The sequence below is a fragment of the Calypte anna genome, chromosome 2 (assembly GCF_003957555.1).
Source record: "Calypte anna isolate BGI_N300 chromosome 2, bCalAnn1_v1.p, whole genome shotgun sequence".
NCBI lineage: Eukaryota > Metazoa > Chordata > Aves > Apodiformes > Trochilidae > Calypte > Calypte anna.
The window spans coordinates 43,754,508-43,775,259 of record NC_044245.1 but is presented as its reverse complement, the minus strand read 5'-3'; the positions used below and the strand labels follow the sequence as shown (position 1 = coordinate 43,775,259).

Below are 20,752 nucleotides of genomic sequence, written 5' to 3'. Positions count from 1 at the left end.
TGGATGAGCAATGGCATAAGTGCTTCTGAAGTTAAGAGCAGAACTGATTCTGCTTTAAGAAAAACAAGGGTAGTTTCTAAATGCCCTGCCCTGAATTCAATCCAGCTGTCATTTTAAAGAATTTTTTCAGACCTGCAGAAAATTAAGTATCTGATGCCCTGTTTCTAAATATGTATTTTTTAATGCAATATCCTGTCTCTATTGGTATTTTAGCTGGGAGTAGATATTTGAGAATTTTCTTTTAATATCTTTTAAAATAAGGTAAGGAGCACACATCTGGAAGTCTTATCTGAGCTTCTGCAATTTTAGGTACCACTGTGATTATTCAGTACATCTTATCATCATAATGCTAAGATGTTTTACATGCTGTTTTAAATTCACAAAACACTACAGTATGCTTAATTTTACACCATGATAAATATTTTTAAGGAAACCTTATTTGTACATCAAATAAAATGCAGGTGTTTGAGACAAGGAACCAACATCTAGCTTGCTCTGAAGTAAACTAGAAAGTAACAGAAAAAATATAGAAGAATCAAACAATAAAACTCATGATCTTCACAGCAATATTTAAAGATAAAAGTAGTAAAATTTTTAATGAAATAGTCTAGGCACATGACAAGATGCTTTCAGAAGCTTATAGTGAATGTGAGAAAAAAGCTTATTGATGAAAATATTTTAGTTATTGGAGGAAAGGTTGCTTGCTTAACAGACTTTTGAAAGAGGATAAAAAGCATCTGGTAATGAAGCAATGATTGTAACTATGAAAATGCTGATAAAACGTCTTCACAGAAAAAAATGAGGTCTCCTGGCTTTTTACTGAGAGACTATTGCTGGTCTGTTCCTATTAAAAGTTATTTTTTTAAATGTTGGAGGTTTTTAAATAACAGTATTTTTCATTTTTTAAGGTTATGTGGACTTTTTTATCAAAGAGCCTCCTAAGAGCAGTGTGGCTTTTACATGCAGGAATTGAGCTGTACCCAAAATGCTATCAGTAGATAGCAGGAGAGTAACTGAGAATTAAAAATTCACTGTGCTGAGAGGCAGGAAGGCAGCCCTTGGTGTGACTACTGGAGCAAGGGAATAGACTGTACAAATTCAGAACTTGTCTTCAAATGCATCATTTGGAGCCCTATGTATAACGCTACATCATTCCATATAGACATGTTCTTTGGCTTAGGTAAAGTTTTTAATGTTAAGACAAGGAGTATTATTTCCAGATTCATCCTGCTGTCATTGAAGGAAGTTGCTATTTAGACAAAAAGTAATTTTCAAAGCCTTATTAAAGCATAGACATCTAGTTAAAAATGCCCCAAATTTTCTTTTCATAACATCTGCCAAAACCATTACATTTTCAGATATAAAAATCAGGTATTTTCTCAAAGTGCAAGAAAGATATGATTGGGAAGCCATACACTTAATGACTACAAGAACCCTTTCCTTGCACATTACTGCAACTTGGTTATTAGTCTCAGAGTATTAGGAAAAATACTTCCTAATACTGAACTGCTTATTTGTAAGTCAGGTAATAGTTATATTTTCTAGTTTCTGTTTTGTTTGGGTATGCATATAAAATATACTTTTTTTTTTCTTCTTTTGTACCAGAGGTGCAACATATGTTCTTTCTTGCCCAGCAAATTAAAAAAGAGAAGTATGATTTCCATAGAGGAATTAGAACTCAGATCTGTTCCATGGAAAAGTTTATAGCATTACCAAATTTTGTTTTAATTTCTTCTGCTTGATTTTAGTTTTGCTTTAAGTTTGAAATCTGGGCTGTCTTTAAACTGCACCTTTGTGTTTGTAATCTGTGCAGATGAAATCTGTGGGGTTGTCTTCTAACAGAATTGTTCATAGAAGTCACCAAAAAAATAATTCTGATTCTACAAGAAGGTTCAGAAGGAACTTTTTATTTTATCTGTGAATAAATAGAAAAAAAAATTCATTCTCCATAGGGCAAAAATGTCAGTTTATTAATAAAAAAAAAATTAAAAACTGGTAACTAACTTGCTTAAAGGCTATGTTAATGTAGGAGTTATATGATAAAAGCCTGGGAAAGAAAACAAACCAAAACAACACAAAAATATTATTACATAATATAACAACAATAGTGACAATAAATGACAAAAGTCAATGAGAGTTGTTGCTTTTATTTTTTAATGATCTATGTCATACACTGTAAAGGAGAAAAGGGTCTTTAAACTTGCAGTGGCACCATTTATCAAAAAGCAAGCCACAGAGAAGAAAGCAATATAACCAAAGGCAAAATATCCCCTAAATCATTTAAGTCCAAACTGATGGCACATTTTTATTCATGCTCTTTTGGTGACAGAGAGCAAAGACACGTAACATACATCTTCTATTATGTCTATGTTTAGGAATTTTTGAGACAGAGCGCCTCTGTCTGTCATTGTGCCAGCTTGGGTTAAAGAAAATACACCTTGCCCCTGAAAACAACACATCTAACAATTATAATGACAGCCTCCAGTTGTCATCTGGAGGCTATGACAACTACAATATAGTAAATTTTACTACTGATTCATGAAGAACATAGTAAGAGCCTGCAGGATCATTGCCATATGAATAGTTCCCTTAATCTCCATCCTGTGGCAGATGAATGCCCACAACAATGGCAACAGCAATACTATTGCAGTCTTCAGCTACTCTTTTCAAGTTAACTGTATAAGGTCTTCTGAGTGCTGAAGTTCTATGAGTGGAGAGTGCTCGCTGATACCTTTGTTCACAGGGATTTTTATGTGATTTTTATGTCTGATTTTTAATGTATTTCTATATATGATAATAAGAATTTTGAAAAACAAAGATCAGTTGAAGATGGAAGGAAGTCATCTAAATACTCAGTATACTCAGGTGTTAAGAACAATTCTAAATCTCCGTGGATGGATGAAAACTGAGCTGTTTCCATTAATTTACCAGCTTTGTTTGCTAATACTTGTGCAGCAGTGGGACTGAACAAATGCTACTTGAGCTGTGTTTGTAAATGTTCATTTCAGTTATTAGCTACACTACTTTTATTGTACTATGTCAACTCTTAGTATTTCAGTTTCTTTATAGGTGACCAATGTTTTAGCTAGGAAGGGAAAAGGAGTAGTAGTAACCACAACGCCAGTGAACTGGGTAGTTCTGCTTGTGACAGTGAATGGGACAGTTAGCAGTTGTGCTAAACATCCAACCTTTTTCCTCTTTTCTCTTAAATTTCAGTATTGAGTGTAGCAGAACGTGTAGAGGAATGGCCTGAGCATGTGTACACAGCCCCATGTTTGAGGCACTCAGGTGCTAATTATGAGGTGGGAGGCGTGAGCTTGTGTTAAGCCCACCTGTGTTAAGCCTCCACCCCCACCCAGTTAGGGTTTGCCTCAGCTGCACATGAGCAGGATTGGGGGGCCAATAAAAGGGGAGCTTCCCAACACACGCTCAGCTCACTCTGGAGCAGCCAAAGGAGGAGGTCAGCTGGGTCTGGAGCAGAAGCACCCAAGGAGGCTGGCTGAGTCTGAAGGCAGCAAAATGGGAGCACTGACTGTGCACCTTGGTGAGAACACCTCTTTGTCTTGGTAGTGCCATACCCCAAGAAAGGTTTGCCTGTCTACAATTGAGTATTGTTACATGGGGTAGTTCTATCCCTATTTAGGTCTAGGTATTTTATTTTTAGCTTTCATCTTCACAGCTCAGTAGCTACAAACATAGCTTGATATACTCTTTCTGATGTTAAATGTGCATGACTAAATCTCAACTACGGAGAGTGAGGGAAATGTACTGTTTAACTTTCTCTTTGCAAACTTTTAAAAGTCTGTTTGGGTATGTGCTTTATGTGCAAGCTTGCTTCTTTGTTAGTATACTTTGTAGATTTTTGGCATATAGACAATTTTTATTCTTTTTCTCTTTAAGGGTTGTGAAAATAAATACCTTCATATATTCTCGGTCACGGCAGTTTTTAAACAGTGGAGTTCTGCAATTTAAGACAAAAATACCTACCTTTGTAAACAATCTCTTTAGATTCTGTTTTCCTTCATCTTCTCTACAGAGATGGTTGTGAATGTTCTTATATACCTGTTTCTACATATGTGTTCATATATTTTGACATGAGAATTGGCGTCTACTTATTATCTTATTTGTTACTGGTAGCAAGTATATTGCTGTTACTAGTAACACATTCAACTTTCATAGTAGGAACTACTTAAAATCTTAAATGGCTACTTCTCGTGTTTTTAAAATATAAAAAAATATTTAAAAGATGTAGCATTCATGTAGTGCATTAAAAAAGATGCTTCTACAACAAAAACATTCAGGCTGAAACAAACAAACAATTATTTCCAAACATGCTATTGATTTTAATTCTTTTTTTCCCAAAATGGAACATTTCTGAAGGATTTTATCCAAATACGCTTGCGGTTTTAAAAAAGCCTTAGGAATATATCTTTGTTTTATTCTTTACCTTTTTATTAATCTGATGAAATATGAATATTTTTCCCCTAAACCTTTTGAATCTGGTAGCAAACTGGAAAGTCCATTATTTTTCCCTTTTTTTTTCTGTTTCAAGTTGTAATGAGGTTAGAGGTAGATATTCTACACCATGGCTTTGAGAATTGCAATGTGTGTGTGTTCTTCATGGGTTCATTTGTTAGCTGGCAGTAAATGCATAATCAGTCAGAGAAAAATAAATGTTTTGCATGAATACATGCCCCACCAGCTTGCTGAACTGCATTCGCAGGCAGTTTTCAATTACACTTGGACATTTTTTTTAATCATTCAGCATTTCCTGCAGAAGGCTCATTTGAAAAAACTCATGACTAATTTTGTATGGATTGCAGAAAAACTTGTCCCTGCTATATAAGCAGAATATATTGCCAACTATTATAAAATCTTTAAGACTTTTATTAAGGTTTATTAAGCTGAAGTCCGGCACTTCTCCTGTGGAAAAGAGCAGACTTAGATGTTCTAACAGGTTTTCCAGTAACTGCTCACACACCCTGCAGAGTATTCCATACAGCAGTCTGTAATCAGTTAATAGGAGGATGGAGATTTAAAAAGTATTCTTAGGACACATAGACATCCAAAAAAGTAGAGCACAGAAGTAAAGTTATGGTATGTTTTTTTCAGAAAGTAAGGATGGTGGCATTCAGGTAAATCAAAAGCTTCAGTCTGGTCATAGTAGTTTTATCTTTAATATTTTTTGCCCGAATGAATTCTCAGGTGGTTTTGCCCATTTCTTGCATTCCTGTACATGGTGATTTATTCTTCTCTGCATGCTGACTTATTCACTAGGGAAATTTTCTACTTGTGAAACTGAAACTGTTTCAAACTATAGAATCACTACGCCAGGTTGGAAGGGACCCATCAGGATCATCGAGTCCAAATCCTGTCCCTGTGTAGGGCACCTGGAGAATCACACCATGTGCCTGAGAACATCAACCTATCACTTCTTGACCTCAGGCAGTCTTGGTGCAAAGCTTTCCTAATATCTAACCTAAACCTACCCTGATTTAGCTTCTTACCATTTCTCTGAGTCTTGTCTTTGGCCACAGTAGTGAAGAAATTTGTGGCAGTCCCATCTCTTCCCTTTCTAAGCAAGTTGCATACTGCAACGAGGTCACCCCTCAGCCTCCTTTTCTCTAGACTAAACAATCAAGTGATCTCAGCTGCTCCTCGTAAGTAATCCCCTCCATACCCTTCATCATCCTTATTGCTTTCCTTTGGACATTTTCCAATAGTCTGATGTCTTTTCTATACTGAGGTGCACACAACTGCACACAGTACTCTTGGTTTTGTACTCTGCTCACACGGTACTCTAGGTCTTGGTTCTGTGCCATTGATTTAGAGCCTGAAGTTCCTCACTGGTATTTGTGGAACTGCATTCCAGACCTGCATGTCTGGAAAAAAACTTATATTAAGGATGCCAGTTACTTCAAAGCTCGGTTCAATTCTGCTATTTCCCTAAAGCTTAGGTGATTTTGATGTATTTTGTCTTTTTATTTTAAGTAAAATGGCAAATGGAGCCTTGCTATGGGTAAATTTGCTTCCTCTCTTCAAAAGGTAATGATTGTGTTCTCTGATATGAAACTACTTATATTGATGTTGTGAAGTAACCAAATTTAGCAATTGATGATAATACTTTTATAAGGTAAAAATGAGCCTGGAAAGTTATTTGCAGTATATCTCTTTACTGAGTTGACTTTCTTCTACACAAGATCATGTTCTAGAGCTTGAGTCCCATCTTCATGAGAATTAACTTCATAGAATTAGGTGACTTTAATGTCAACTTTCCCCCAGATCCACTAACACAGGGAAAATGTTCAACTTTTTCCATCCTGTAAGGGTGACATGATATGCCCCCCACTGCTGCCATTGAGTGCTGGAACATATCTACAACCACCCTCTAGTCCAACTGCATGACCACTTCAGGGCTGACCAAAAGTTAAAGCATGGCATTAAGCCTGTTGTCCGATTAACCAGGTTGGAACATGGCAGCCTGTTGGTACTGTTCACCTCAGCCTCTGGCTCTGGATGTAATTTGGCTTTTCTTGAGGCTGTGGCTGCTAAAATCATCCTCCCTTACATTCCTGGGTTTTGTGAACATTCAGATCAAGTCCCTACTCCTTTCTCATGGAGTGGCCTCATAGACATTAGCTCTGGTGCAGGGAGGGGAGAGCCAGTAGAAGTGGTCTGTTTCTCAAATTATTCTTATCCTGCATTTAAATGTAGCTGAAAGTCACCCTGTCTTCATCTTTGTCGGCAGTGTTCTGCTGTATGATGTAATTCACATTCTGGGTTTTAAGTATTTTTTTCTTATGTGAATAATCTTTAAAAGATTGCTTTTCTTCCCCAGGAAAGCTGCAAAGGCTCAGCTAAGATATAGGCTTTGTAACAGTTACAAATTAGCTTTGTGAAATACCAGTTCTTGTCTAAAGGGTTTGCCTAGGAAGACAAGGAGTGTCAAAATTAAATCTCTGCTTTACAGGTCAGGTTACTAATAGGGAAAGAGTAAAGTCTAAATTTTTCTGAAGTATTTATTTCGATAATTACTTTCAAAAATCTTGGCTCAAGCACCTTGCTCAGAGGCAAGCTGAAATCCAGGCTGGAGAAATTTGCACTTACAACACACAGAGAGAAAGGTAATGAAAGTCAACATAGTGCAAACTAAAATGAAACATATTGGCAGGAAACTGCAACAACAAACATAAAGAATTTTTTTGAAGACGTCTCATAAGGAAATAAAACTGGATGCTTTTGAATGCACAGATTTTCATAATCTGGATTTCTACTATAATTGAATTCACATTCTGAGATCTTAAATATGTCTCCACCTTGATAAAATAGTTTTGAATTACTAATAATGTCCATCTTGAACTTCGCAAAGGACACTACGACTTGCTTTAGAATAGCTGGCAATTGTATGGTTCCAGGTGGACCTTAACTATCCTTGTTGCATCCCTGATTTCTCTGGCTACTTTCCTATGTTACTTACAAGTGGCCAGTATTGTTTTCCACATTTTGTAAATGTCCTTCTTCCCTTTTATTTTTTTTTGAGAAGGCCCTTACTCATCCACACAGGTCTTCTACCTAAAATTCTTCCATAGCTGCCAGCCTATTATTATCCCTCATCTCCAGTGATGTAGCTGCCAGTAGGATCTTATTACTACACTGTCCTGATGTGCCACTCCCAGGGTCCTCCTTAGTAAGCCCACAGAGCTGTGTGTTTTCAGTTTATGCAAGTCATCTCTAACCCAGTCCTCACTGACCAGTGGAGAGTCCTCCTACCTCCATTTGTGCTCCCTTACTTCCAGTGACTGGGATTCCTGAGGTCTGGTTTTAGGAGTAAAGACTGAGGCAAAGAAAGCATTTAACAACTCTGACATATCTGTATCATCTGTTACCATATCTCTCACCTCATTTAGCAGTGGACCCACCTTTTTCCTACTCTTCCTTTTCTCATTGATGTATTTGAAGAAGCTTTTTTTGTTTTCTTTCACTTCCCTAGCCAAATTAGGTTCCAAGAGAGCCTTGGCAGCATACTCTGGCAGCATTTCTATAATCCTCCCAATTAACCGAACCCATTTTCCATATGCTGTAAATTTCCCTCTTCCATGTGAGTTTTTCCAGGAGATCCCTGCTTAGCCATGCAGGTCTCCTATATCCCCTACTTGATTTTTTTTTTTTAAAGGGAACACATTTCATTTATCTTGAGCTTAGAGGAGGTAGTGCTTGTATATTGACCAGCTTATTGGGCCCCACTAACTTGTAAAGTCCTAGCCCACAGGATATTTTTAAGTAGATCTTTGAAGAGGACAAAGTTACCCTTATTAAACTCTAGGGCAGAAATTTTACTTATTACTCTGCTTCTTTCCCTAACGATACTAAACTGTGACATGTCATTGTCACTACAGGAAAGACTGTCCCCAGCCATAAGATCTACAACCAGACCTTCTTTGTTTGTTAATACAAGGTCCAACATTGCATCTGTCCATGTTTGTTCTACAGCTACCTGCAGCAGAAAGTTGTCATGAGTGCACTGCAGGAACCTTTTGGACTGGTTATGCCTGGATGTGTGATTTTTCCAACTAATATCAGGGTGATATTAGTCACCCATGAGCACCAGGGTGCATGACCTTGAGACCATTTTGAGATGCCTGTTGAAGGCCTCATTGTCAAAATCTTCTTGGTTTGGTGGTGTGTAGTAGACACCCGCAACAGTATCTCCAATATTTATATGTCCCTTAACTCCTACCATAAGCTTTCAACTTTGTCATTGTGTCTGTCTGAGTTAAGCTCAATATGTTCTAGTTGCTTACTCACATAAAGGGCAGCTCCACTACCTTACTTTTGGCAGTCTGTCCTTCCTAAAAAGTACATAGTCATTCATTACCATATAGCATTCATGGGAGCTATCCCTTACTTAGCATTTCTAAGTTTTATTTCACTGTAAGTTGCTTAGTATGCTTATTAGAATTCTTATCAGAACCTCTGTAATGTGAAAGAAGAGTATTTTTGATCAGTGATATCTAGGTCTTCTCTTCTAGAATGAAGACTGGAATACTATGATCTGTTCTTGTTGCCTTGTTGTATGATGGGAACAACTGCTGCTAGCAAAGTTTGCATGCCTAACCCTAATTTTTTGTGTTTGAAGTAGTAAAAGAAAAAAGAGAAAAAAAAAATTTTTTTCAAAGTTCTCTGTGCCTATGAATCTCACTAAGTATTCCACACTGCTTATTTTCTACACTTTGAATAATTCATAGATGAATTTCCACGAAATTACATTAAGACATCATCATTTCAGAATCATTTTTTGAGAAATTTGCACTGAAAAATTCCTTTCTGAACGTTTTCAAGTCCACAGCCTATATAAAAGGAGTAGGATTATTCTGACTCTCTTGATACTTAACTAGAAATAGTTTCTCCAGAATGGCTGTAATAGGACTTCTGCTTTTCAGTGTCAGATGAGCTTAAAGAATTATCTGCATTACGTACTATATCCCATAACTATATACAACTACATACTATATCCCATAACAGGATACCCATATTACTAGAAAAGATCTTTTGCATATGAGACTTGACTCTAGTGACCTACATTTGTATGCATTGTAACAGGGATAGTTATTTGCTTTGCAAAATAAACCTTCTAAGTAGGAATGATACCAGTACAGGCTGCACATTAGCTGCAGACAGTTTTGAAGCGTATAAAGCTTTATTACAGAGTGCTTGTAATATTCACCCCATCTAACTGAAGCTGCTACATGATGTGTTTTCTGAATTCCTTTTCTAAAGTTTTGAGTTTTGTATGTAATGTTTATTTTCTTCTCCTCTCAATGGACTTTTTTTTTTTCCAACAAACTCATTTACCAAGTTAGGTAAGCTGATCACAACATGGCTTTTCATCTTACTCTATATGCTACAGTCATAATCCACCACAAAGCGAGAATCGCATAAAATCACAGAATGTTCAGAATGTTTTGGGTTGGAAGGGACCTTAAAGATCATTTAGCTATTAGAGTAGGATTTATTAATTACATTTATGTCTCACTGGCTTTTTGTCAGAAAAGAAAAGTGCCTATGAATTAACAATGCCTACCAGGTGGCTGTTTTTTGGTGACCAGATTTCTCAAGAGGACCAAGCTACCTAGCTTGGCTCCAGCAATGTTATCATTCCAGCATAAGTAAAACACAAAATACTGAAAATATTTCACACTTTGTAGGTGTAATTAAAACTTAAATATAGGAACACTTGCAAAAAAAAATTGTTGGTCTTATTACAAACTTACAAAACACTAAGGGATAAAAGTTTAATTCTTAGACTTCCAAACATTTAATTTAAAAAAAACACAAATAATATGAACCAAATAAAATGTAAGTACTGTGCAAATTAAGACTCAGATATTAAAATAGCATTACAATGTTACTAAAAAGAAATGTTTAAAATGTTTAAAAATTTTCTGAAGAGTTTTGATATTCTATTTCTTTGTCTATGGCTGTCTCATACAGTTCATTTGGCACCCATATCAACTGATTTTTGTTTCAGAGGATCTGAAATTTCATGAGAAAGTAGGTAAAATTTATAGCATCTTCTATTCTCTACGTTCTTGCATCTCTGTAGATGATAATCATATGTTGGTATCTAATATTCCTCATTCTTTTATATTTCTATTCAGGACCTATAACTTAGATTATTGAAGAAACTTGTTCAATATTTCCTAGTAAAAAATTGCCAATAATTTCCCTTAAATAAACATGGGGGCTAGAATTCATAATGGAGTATTTTCTTTCACAGGAGGCATTCTTGGCAGAAATTCAGTTGTGTATTAAATAAGCTAAAGAATCTCTGGTCCCAATAATTCTATCTTCTGGAACTTGCCTGTAATGGTAATTAAACACTTACTTCCTGACCACACTCTTCAGCACTTCTGTATGACAAAAATGTTTCACAGACATAAAATTATTCCATGTGTCTTACTGCACTTCCTCGTTCTTCACTTCCACTTCCTTTTTCTACATTTTTAGTGCAATTTTTCAGTGCAATCACGTTTTTTAAATATATACTTAAATTAATGGTAATATTGATAGCTATCTAGGAAAAATCATAAAAGTGCCTAGTAATGTTTAGAAGACCAACCTTTAGGCAATTTACCACTAGGTTCTCTGAAAAAAAAGTAGTATCTAGCTATAAAATACAATATTAAATCATATCCACAATTCTCATTCTCATGCTGTGCAAAGTTAGTAATTCATCTCTGTCATGAAATAATTAGGCACAAAGGTGTTCTGATTCCTGTAGGAGAGTTTTCTGAGACTATTTTTTACAGAAATGATTCTGTACTTCAGAATTTCTTTTTATTGACTATGCCTTTAAGGAAATATCCTTTCTATTTCATAGTTATCCTTGAACACTTATGTCCCCCCTTCAAATTTTTCAAAGTAATCAAAATTAGTAAAACTGTTAGCAATTTTCTAATTAGTCAGCAATATGCAGGTTCCAATAGACTCAAATGCAAGAAGCAGCACCTTCTGCTCATAGTATTTATCTAAAACATATATGGCATTAATTATGAAAAAATGAGCATTTAAGGATCTTATACTTTTGCCCTAAACAGACGCATGAGCTTGGTTAGCAGGACTTACGAGCTTCTGATGACATTATTTGACTTTAAATGGCAAAAATAAGTATTTTATTCGAAATGCAAGTGTATTTGATAACATTTGGTAAAAAGATCAAAACTAGTAATCCATAGTTTTATATACAAAAAAAGAGTATTTCTCACAGAATGCTGTACATACATCATGCCCATGCCTACTACCTAGATAATTCTGGGATATCCAAAGTGTCTTGAAAGAGCCAGAGCTCCCAGGCTCCCTCTACTCCTGGTCTTCAGCAAGGAGATTCTAAAGAGCAAAGCAAAGAACAACCAAGTCTCTAGTCTCCTTATTAGCACAGAAGCCAGTCAAGCGTCAGCTGTTTTCAAAATGCTGTGAGGTCCACCAGAACACAAAGAAGTGAATCAAACATTTCTAAACCCTTGAAATTTTTCAGAGTAAAAATTAAAATTGAACTACTTCATTATAGTAAATGTTTGGATGTGATAATCTTGAAGGTCCTTTTCCAACCAAAACAATTCTATGATTCTATTATAGTTCTGTGTATGATATAGCAAAAAGTAAGTATCTTAAAATATACCTTTTTATCAACATGAATTATATGCCAAAGCACAAAGAAATTTTTACAACATCCAGATATTGGTTGTCTTGAAATCTGTACTAAATTAATTCTATTACATTAATTCTATTACATTACCTAAAAAAAATTGACTTGGCATTTGTTTTGTTTCACCAGAAGAAAAAAAAATATTAAACAAAATTAAAAATGTAACATAAGTTGCAGTTCAACAGGCATAAGATATTCAGTGTTTACCTTTGTTGTAAAAATATCCTTCAACTGTATGTACTATGTAAACAGCAATTAAAAAACAAGAAGTATTTATACAAAGGCTTACTACTTTTCTAGCAGCTCAGTGCCAGTCATATCAGGTTCCTATTTGAGATTTATTGCTGTGTCCACTGGTAATAGCAATATCCACACTCAAGGAATTTTCTGACTGAAACATCATTGCAGTAATTTGGAAACTGCCCCAAATTAATCTGGATTTTACAAAGAAAATTAAACAATATTCATGTAACGCAGGAAAGCTTTTAAGGAGAACTGAAATACTCAGAAGAAAAATTGCACTAACTTCGGTCAGAAAACACTGGTAAGTTTAGTTTAGTTTTAGCTGAGCTGAAACAATGAGGCAGAGGGAGATCAGATGATCAGAATGGGTTTCAACCCTCTGGTAAAATGGAGAGGAACTTAGGCATATGGTGATACTATCTTCTGAGAAAAGACCATGAGAAGTGCATTTAAAAAGCAGAGTATTTTCAGAATGCACATCTCTTTACATCTATGTAGCAAAAAACAGATAAACCTTGCACTGGTACCCAAGTGTTCCCCAGTGCTGAAGCCTTGGCAGCCATCAGGCACATTACATCTTTTACCTCTCAACAGTTAGTAAGAGATTCATTCTGCCTCCTTTTTTCCAGCAGTCCATTGTTGGATGTATTTAGTGTACTACATTTTGTTTTAATTTTTGTTTTTATAAACTTATTTTTCTTGGGATGTCAAATGAGTGATCATAAAAGCCTAAGGAAAAGACAAGCAGAAAAAACTATTCTGATGTTCAACTTGTAAACATAGTCGAATGCTTCTGGGAGAAAATATTAGTGTTAGAAACAGACTTTGCCAAAAAAAAAATTCACATAATAAATCAACGAACTAAAAAAACTATTATTCATATTCTCAGACCCCAGGTATTGTCAATTAGAGTCTGGAGGACTAGCAACATGTTCTGTAGTGGTTCAAGAGCAAGAAAATAATAAGATTGAGAACAGTATGGCTAAAGACATAATTTATAAACTATAAATTCAGCCAGCAAGTGTTATAGTGGAATCAATATATTTAAAGAATACATAAATTAAACAACTTAATCTTGTCTAGTAGCTTAGTGGTTGTAGTGGTTATTTTGCTGGTCATAAGGATTTTGTATTTGAGTATGGCCTTTGTGCAGACAAAAGAGGAGTTTAGGATTAGAAACAGAGCTGTGGAAGGAATAATGTATGGTGGGTTTTTTGTTTTGTTTTTTTTTAGCACACTGCAGGATCCATTTCTTTCAATATAGAAATTCTAAACTTGAATTCTTTTTTGTAGCAAGAATTTTCTGTTGATCAGTAGAAAACCAAGGAGAAAGTCATTTAAGACATGATGAAAATTGTATTTTTCCTTCCATTTGCTTTCTTGAGGATCAGCCGAAGTCTGAAAGCATGTATATATATCTCTAATGTGGACAGTAGAACAAAGAGCCCATTTTTTCAGTTTCTTTTAGTTATCATAAATTGTTTCCTACTGTTCGAAGGTGAATAGATCAATTTTAAAATATGTATTTCTGCAGAGGACTTGAGAACACATATTAGCCCCTCTGTGCATCTTTGTCACCATTTATTAGGTGTTCCTTTTTTCTAGTTCATCTTGTTAAAATTGCAGATTATCTCTCTGGGTTATAAATTTGACAGACATGAAGTCACTAGTTGAGATTATCTGGTGTGAAACACTTTAAGTTTTCACTATGATCCATAATGGAGTATGAGCCCATCAGAGGTCAGAGCATTATATAAACTGTAAGGAATAGTGAATGAAAAGTTCAGATAGAATATCTGTTGTAGGAACAGACCTTTGGATGAGCCTTAAAGTAGGTATTAATTTGTGTTTATTCTGACTTCTGTGGCAGACTTCTAATCAAGAAAAGAGCAGCCCAGCCAAGAGGGACCTGGGAATATTGGTTTATAGCTGGTTGACGTGAGCCAGCAGTGTGCCCAGGTGGCACAGAATGCCAATGGCATCCTGGCCTGTATCAGGAACAGTGTGGCCACCAGGATGAGGGATGTAATTCTCCCCCTGTTCTCAGCACTGGTGAGGCCCCACCTCAAGTTCTGTGTACCGCTCTGGGCCCCTCGCTTCCAGAAGAATATTGAGGTGCTGGAGCAGGTCCACAGGACAGCAACAAGACTGGTGAAGGGACTAGAGGAAATATCTTATAAGGAGAGGCTGAGGGAGCTGAGGTTGTTTAACCTGGAGACTTAGAGGGGACCTTATCACTCCCTACAACTACCTGAAGGGAAGTTGTAGTCAGGTGGGGGTTCGGCTCTTCTCCCAGGCACCGAGTGACAGTACAGAGGGCATGTCCTGAAGCTGTGCCAGGGGAGGTTTAGGCTGGATATCAGGAAGCACTTCCTCGTGGAGAGAGTGATCAGGCATTGGAATGGGAAGTAGTGTAGTCACCACCCCTGGATGTGTTTAAGGAAAGGCTGGATGTGGCACTTGGTGCAATGGTCTAGCTGTTGTGGTGGTGTTAGGTCAGACTTGATGATCTCAGAGGTCTTTTCCAGCCTCAATAAATCTGTGATTCTGTTATTCTTCATTTCCTGGCCTATTCTAATAATGTTTTGTTTATCAGTCATCTCTTTTGAATGGCATTATAGTAGAATTATTTTCACAAAGTGTTTTCAGTATATATTTAGAATACACTGCAGAATACATGCTGGCTGGGAAATCTAGCAGCAGAAACCCTATGAACTAAATTCAAATATTCCATTAAGATGTATTTTTGTCTATGAAGGAATGACCAAATTTAATAAAGTTTATTAAACAATGTTATAAAATAAATTGTTAATGCAATGTGTCATTTCTATTGCATGTTACAAGTGGTCTGTAGTCATTATAGGGCCTCCAGTCTTTATATATTCATTTTTGAAAAGAGCTCGGAGATAACAATCTTCACTTTTGTGGTAGAAATGTTTAAATGTGTAAATTGATCCATGTTGTTTAGTAAGGATACAGCATCTTCCTAACAAATTAGATCAGTTAGAGAGGGACTCAAATTATCCTTCTACTGCAGTTGTGAGTTTTGCAACAAATAAAAATATGTTCAACATTTTGAGACAGCCAACTTTTTCTCTGATTTAGTGGACACTGGGAGAAGTCTGTGCCCCATATTTCTGTCTCCAAGGTACATAGCAAATTTCCATAGATTGTGTTTGCACAATTCCATCCATGAACCTAGAAGAAACAAGAAAAGAGGTGGTAGGTATCTCTGAGAAGTAAGTGTGAACGGAGCAACGTGTCCCCAAATTTTGCCAGTTGGGTGAAGGCTGGACAAAATGTTGCACCACAAGATAATTTCAGGTTATCCTTTAGAGCATTGCTGGCTGCCTGCCTCCCACCATACAGCATTTTTGGGCTATGCCAACATCTGGTACACTAGACTTTCTCAGTTCCTGGCCACTAAAGTGACACTTTGAATTGGAGTAATACATCAATCTTTTATTATCAGATACAGAGGCTGTGACAGAAATCAGCAACCAGAGAATGGGGAAAGACTTGAAAAAGGCATCTTTGCAATGCTGAAATCACAATTGTGATTGGAATGTCCCAGGAAAACTCCACCTGCTCTGAGAAACTTTGTAGATTTTGACAAATGCACAGCCATCTTTGAATGGAAGTAAATTTGATGAAATCAGGGAATTTAACATGGTTCCTGTCAAAAGTAAGTTTTCTGATGTACAAGTGTTTTCTTCCTGGCACAACAAGAAAAATTCCATGTAGTACCTCTAAGGAGGTTATCTCATGCCAATATTTATCATACAGCCATAAATCTTTAACTTGTTTAGGTAAAGTGGCAGGAAGAGATGGACAGAATAATGTCTACAGTTTTTCTGCTTTTAAGCATGCTTCACCATGAGTCTATATCTGTTAATAATCCTATCAGATTGTGAAGTACATGGTTTTCCTCTAGAATTTGAAGCAAAGTGTACTTAATCTGAGTGCTGGAGCCATTTGTTGATTTATTGGAGGAGCTGTTGATAGCACTGTTTTTGCTAGCAGTTTTTAAGATAAACTTTTTTACAATTCTTGAAATTATTCACAGCAGAATACTTAAAGCTATATCTACAAAGTGTATAGACATCTAAAGGTTCTTATTTTCTCAAGCTTATAGGGGTAAGTATGTCTCATTTTTAAAATCCCCCTAGCTGTCACTCTGGGTCTTCAGGATTTGTAGTACTATTAAAATATGGATTTCAGATGATGAATAAGAAGATATGTCACTAATTACTATATAATAATGACTATTACTCATTAGACCAACCTGGACCAAAATAATTTTTTCTCTGGACTTCAGAAATCTGCTACTTCAGATGTTTTGAGGAGTCATTTGTATCTATTACTCGTCTTGATGTTATATTATAAATATTTTCCATAATAAGCTACGTGCAATGTGTGAAGATAGAAAATATGTTCAGCGAAGCATGTAATTTTCAGCTATGCAAGAAGCAATTTATCTAATCAGAACATGAGATACAAAATAAGTTAGATCTGATTTTACAAGCTGGCATATTATCAGAGTGAAAATTAAAAATAAAGACTTCCATGTGTAGTTACAAAATAAAATATTTTAGTGACCTGTTCACTTTGCTTGTATGGAAAAAAAGTAAGTAGGTGGTGCAATATTTTAGATTTTACACTGGGATGGAGATTACTTCTGGTTTTGTAAAAAATTTACTTACTTTGCCTTTATTTTTTTAAAGTTTTTATCAGAAAATTGCACTGCAAAAATAAGTGTCATTAAAAAAAAATTCCTCAACTTTATAAAACCACACCTCTCTTAGTGTGCAGGAATTAGCACAAATAACTTTTAGAAAAGATAAAGCAGGATTTCTTCACGTATTTCTTCAGTGTAAGCTACCCTAAATTCAAGAAGACTGTGGTGCCAGTTGCTTGCTGTATTTTTTTCCATTGAACTATTAGATATTTGATCTGAACAATTAGTTACTATAAAAAACTTTAATATGTGATCACTCTTGACAAGGTTTTGTGTTTTCCATATTACTTGTAAAGAAGACTCACAGAATTACATTTTTGGCCATTTGCATCTTTTGGTATTATTCTGGCCCAAATATCCAAGGTGCCAGAGCAGATTGAAACCAATTTGTGCATTAAATGGAATCTGTTTAAAGTAGAAGAAAAGCTACTGTTGAATGACAGAGAGAAAAAAAAGCATCATTAAGCGTTGTAAATTAATTTTATATCCAGCAAGTCAAGATGTACTAATGCACCACTTCCCACTTCATCATGGTCTGTACAGTTTATAATTTGACATAGAAAATGTTTTAATTCCTGTTAATTATTCCTAACTGTAAAAAAGCTCTTCTTGCAAGCACATTACATTTTGTTGATACCTTTTATTTTTGGTGCTCATCATATTTATTTATTTATTTTAATGGGAAAAATAAGATTCCCCTTAGTTTCAGACACTTCATATCTTTTGATTTCAGAAGGAACCCTTAGATACTATTTTATTTCCTACACAGGAATATTAATAAAGGTCCAAGATTCCTATTTGTGATATATGCAGCAGCGTACAGGAAGAATCAAACGCTCATGAGGTGGTTGTTTTCACTATTCAGAAACAGTACAAGTAGTTTTATTTAAATTCAAAAGAATAATTTTATTTTTAATCTTTAAAAATGCAAAGGATAATACCTGATCAGGTGTGTCCTTTGACTAAAAAGTACAGCCCTAATTCTGCTATCTTGCATCACTGAGTAATAATTTAATTTTCAGCAATTTCCATGGAACTCCCACTTGTTTCCAGAGACACTTCCTTTAAACTGCATCCTGAAAGGTTTGATCATTACTGGATAGTGGGATCTTAACATATTTCCCTCCACTTGTAGTGTTTTGCCTGGCCCCTTGGAGGCAACTGCAAAAAAAGGCAGCCATAATGAATGCTGAATTTTCAAGGAGAGCAGCCTTGTTTGGCCAGCATCTTTCTTGTTTTTGTTCCTATTTGTACAGCATTGCAAGTGAAATTCAAGACTATGACTTCACCTTCAGTTCTTGTGAGTAAATGTACCCTGCCCCTTCTGAAGTGCATCTGCAAAAGTGTCATCTTTGTATGACTTCACAAAAGTCTTATACAGATGTTAAGGCCCCAAATTAATTTTAAGGCAATTACAAAGTGCAAACATGTAAAAAGAGGTTGTCTTGGTATCAAAATTAAGGAAGAAGCAGAGAGAGAAAAAGACAGGACATTGTAGAGAAAGAGAAGCAAAGGAGCACATGGCAAGAATAAGCATTATTTATGAGAAAGTAATTGTATTCTTTACAAAAGACTGATAAGGTTGTGGGTGTGGGTGAAAGAAGAGGAGACAGTAGCAAATTGTACATCACACATAAATTGTTACAATAAATATTTTTGAGCCTTTCACTAATTTCCTCCTCCTATATTTGTTTGTAAAGATTTCACTGAATATTTTTTGCGGTAGAAAGACCTAATTAGATTGGAAAGAGTAGCACACTAATTAACAGATAAACTAACAGTATTAAACAGCACTACTCTAGAAGCTCACTCTGGTCTTCATAATTAGGCAGTATGTCTGCATGAAGAAGAAATAATATACCGATATAATATAAAGGGCAAAAGGGTCCATTATGCTTGTAGACAGTGAAGAAAAAAGAGAGCAAGAAAAAAAAGCAAACTACCAAGAGTCTACTTTCTCAGTGATCTGTAGTTTCTCTTAAATTTATTTTGTATTGTTTTACTGTTTAATTTTTGTTTACTGCTTAAATTTAAATGAAAATAGAAGCCCTTTATATATATGGACATATACTATCTTAGAAATTCCCATTGAATTCAGTCACTGTTTGCCATTAGTACCTAGCAATGAGAAATCAGTATTGCAAATAACTCAAAGTCCCTTGATCAAAAAGCAGACTACAAAACTGACCTGAACATCATGTTCTGAAGATAGGTGGCACATCTAGACAAAGCAAAAAGAGATCTGTTTTCCCTTGTTGAAGTTAACAAGAACCTGGAAAATCCCAACTTTAATTAAAATATATTTTACAGCTTTTACTGTATGAACAGATTCTAAATGTGTTGCTGGAGCTACACAGCCTGTAAGAAAAAGGACTGATAAATTTAAAAACACTCAACCTTTGTCAATGAGATAATATTTTTGTCTCTCTATAAGGTCAATTTAATATCAGTTTTGTTAAAGGTGTATTTCACCTGCTTAGAAGAAATGCAGTGCTCTTTCTTAAAAACACAGAAGACTGAATAAAGGTTTCCCATAGGATTCGAAGAGGCTAAGAAGATGCAAAAGGACATTTTGCAATGAACAAGGAAAATCTATCAAAAAAACCCATAGATGCTAATATAGGATATATGCACATATGCTTGAAAATACTGCTATTACTACTCTGAAATTAAAAACACTGCTGATAAAGCTTTGGTCCCATAGCTTTGGTAGTGATGGGATTTTCTTGTAATAATTCTTCAGTGTAGACAAGGCCATCTGAAGCAGTTTAAGCACCTCTGAATTCAAAGAATGTACAATCCATTTCATTTCCACTTTGCTCTAATTACTCCTCTTACTGCACAGCTGTGCCCCAAACGGATCAAGGACTCCAAAAAGTTATAGCAGGACTCACACTGATTAAAATAAATGAGTGGAAGGGGCTTGGGTTGTTTGGAGTTTTTTTGTAGTGCTTGTTTAATTTTTATTGTACCTTTTCTTTAAAAATAACATTAAATTATTTTTAAATTTTTATTATCAATTTTTAATTAATTTATATAGGTTTTTGTTATTAAAATTTTAATTTAATAGACTTAATTGAATAGCATAAATTTTATTAATTAGAAAGTTCAGGGAGGAAAAAAAAGGTTTTGGTAGAAAATATGAAGAATTGAAAGTCAATAAGAATTGGGGGTCAAAGACCTTGTAGCTTTACAATTTTCAGTATAGCTGAAGATGGTTTTTTTTTTTTCAAAAGGTTCCAACCCATCAGTCATTGCAAAAGTACTCTACTGTTACAACATAAAACTACTTAAGAGCTCTTACAGACCTATGTGTTCCAATATTGTGTCCACCTACTTTTTTGCAGTAAATAGATTACTTTCTAGGTATGCATTGTGACCATATCTCTTTGAAGCAGCTCCTCAGAACTGTCCCAACAGTCATTAGATAGTTGTCAAACTGAGCAGAAAGAAATCTTGATTTAGTTCCCCATGATATGATACTCAGATTGATGAGAGCTTCATTATCAGCAGCAGTCATTTGTAAAACCCCTGAATTAACTGGGACTGGTAAGGCATGTCCTTAG

General features: G+C 35.4%; 1 protein-coding gene across 1 annotated transcript in view; it reads left to right on the top strand.

Moving 5' to 3' along the window:
- The window catches only part of CNTNAP2 (contactin associated protein like 2), an 816,026-nt gene that overhangs the window by 413,575 nt on the left and 381,699 nt on the right, over nt 1-20,752 (top strand). The window lies entirely within an intron of this gene.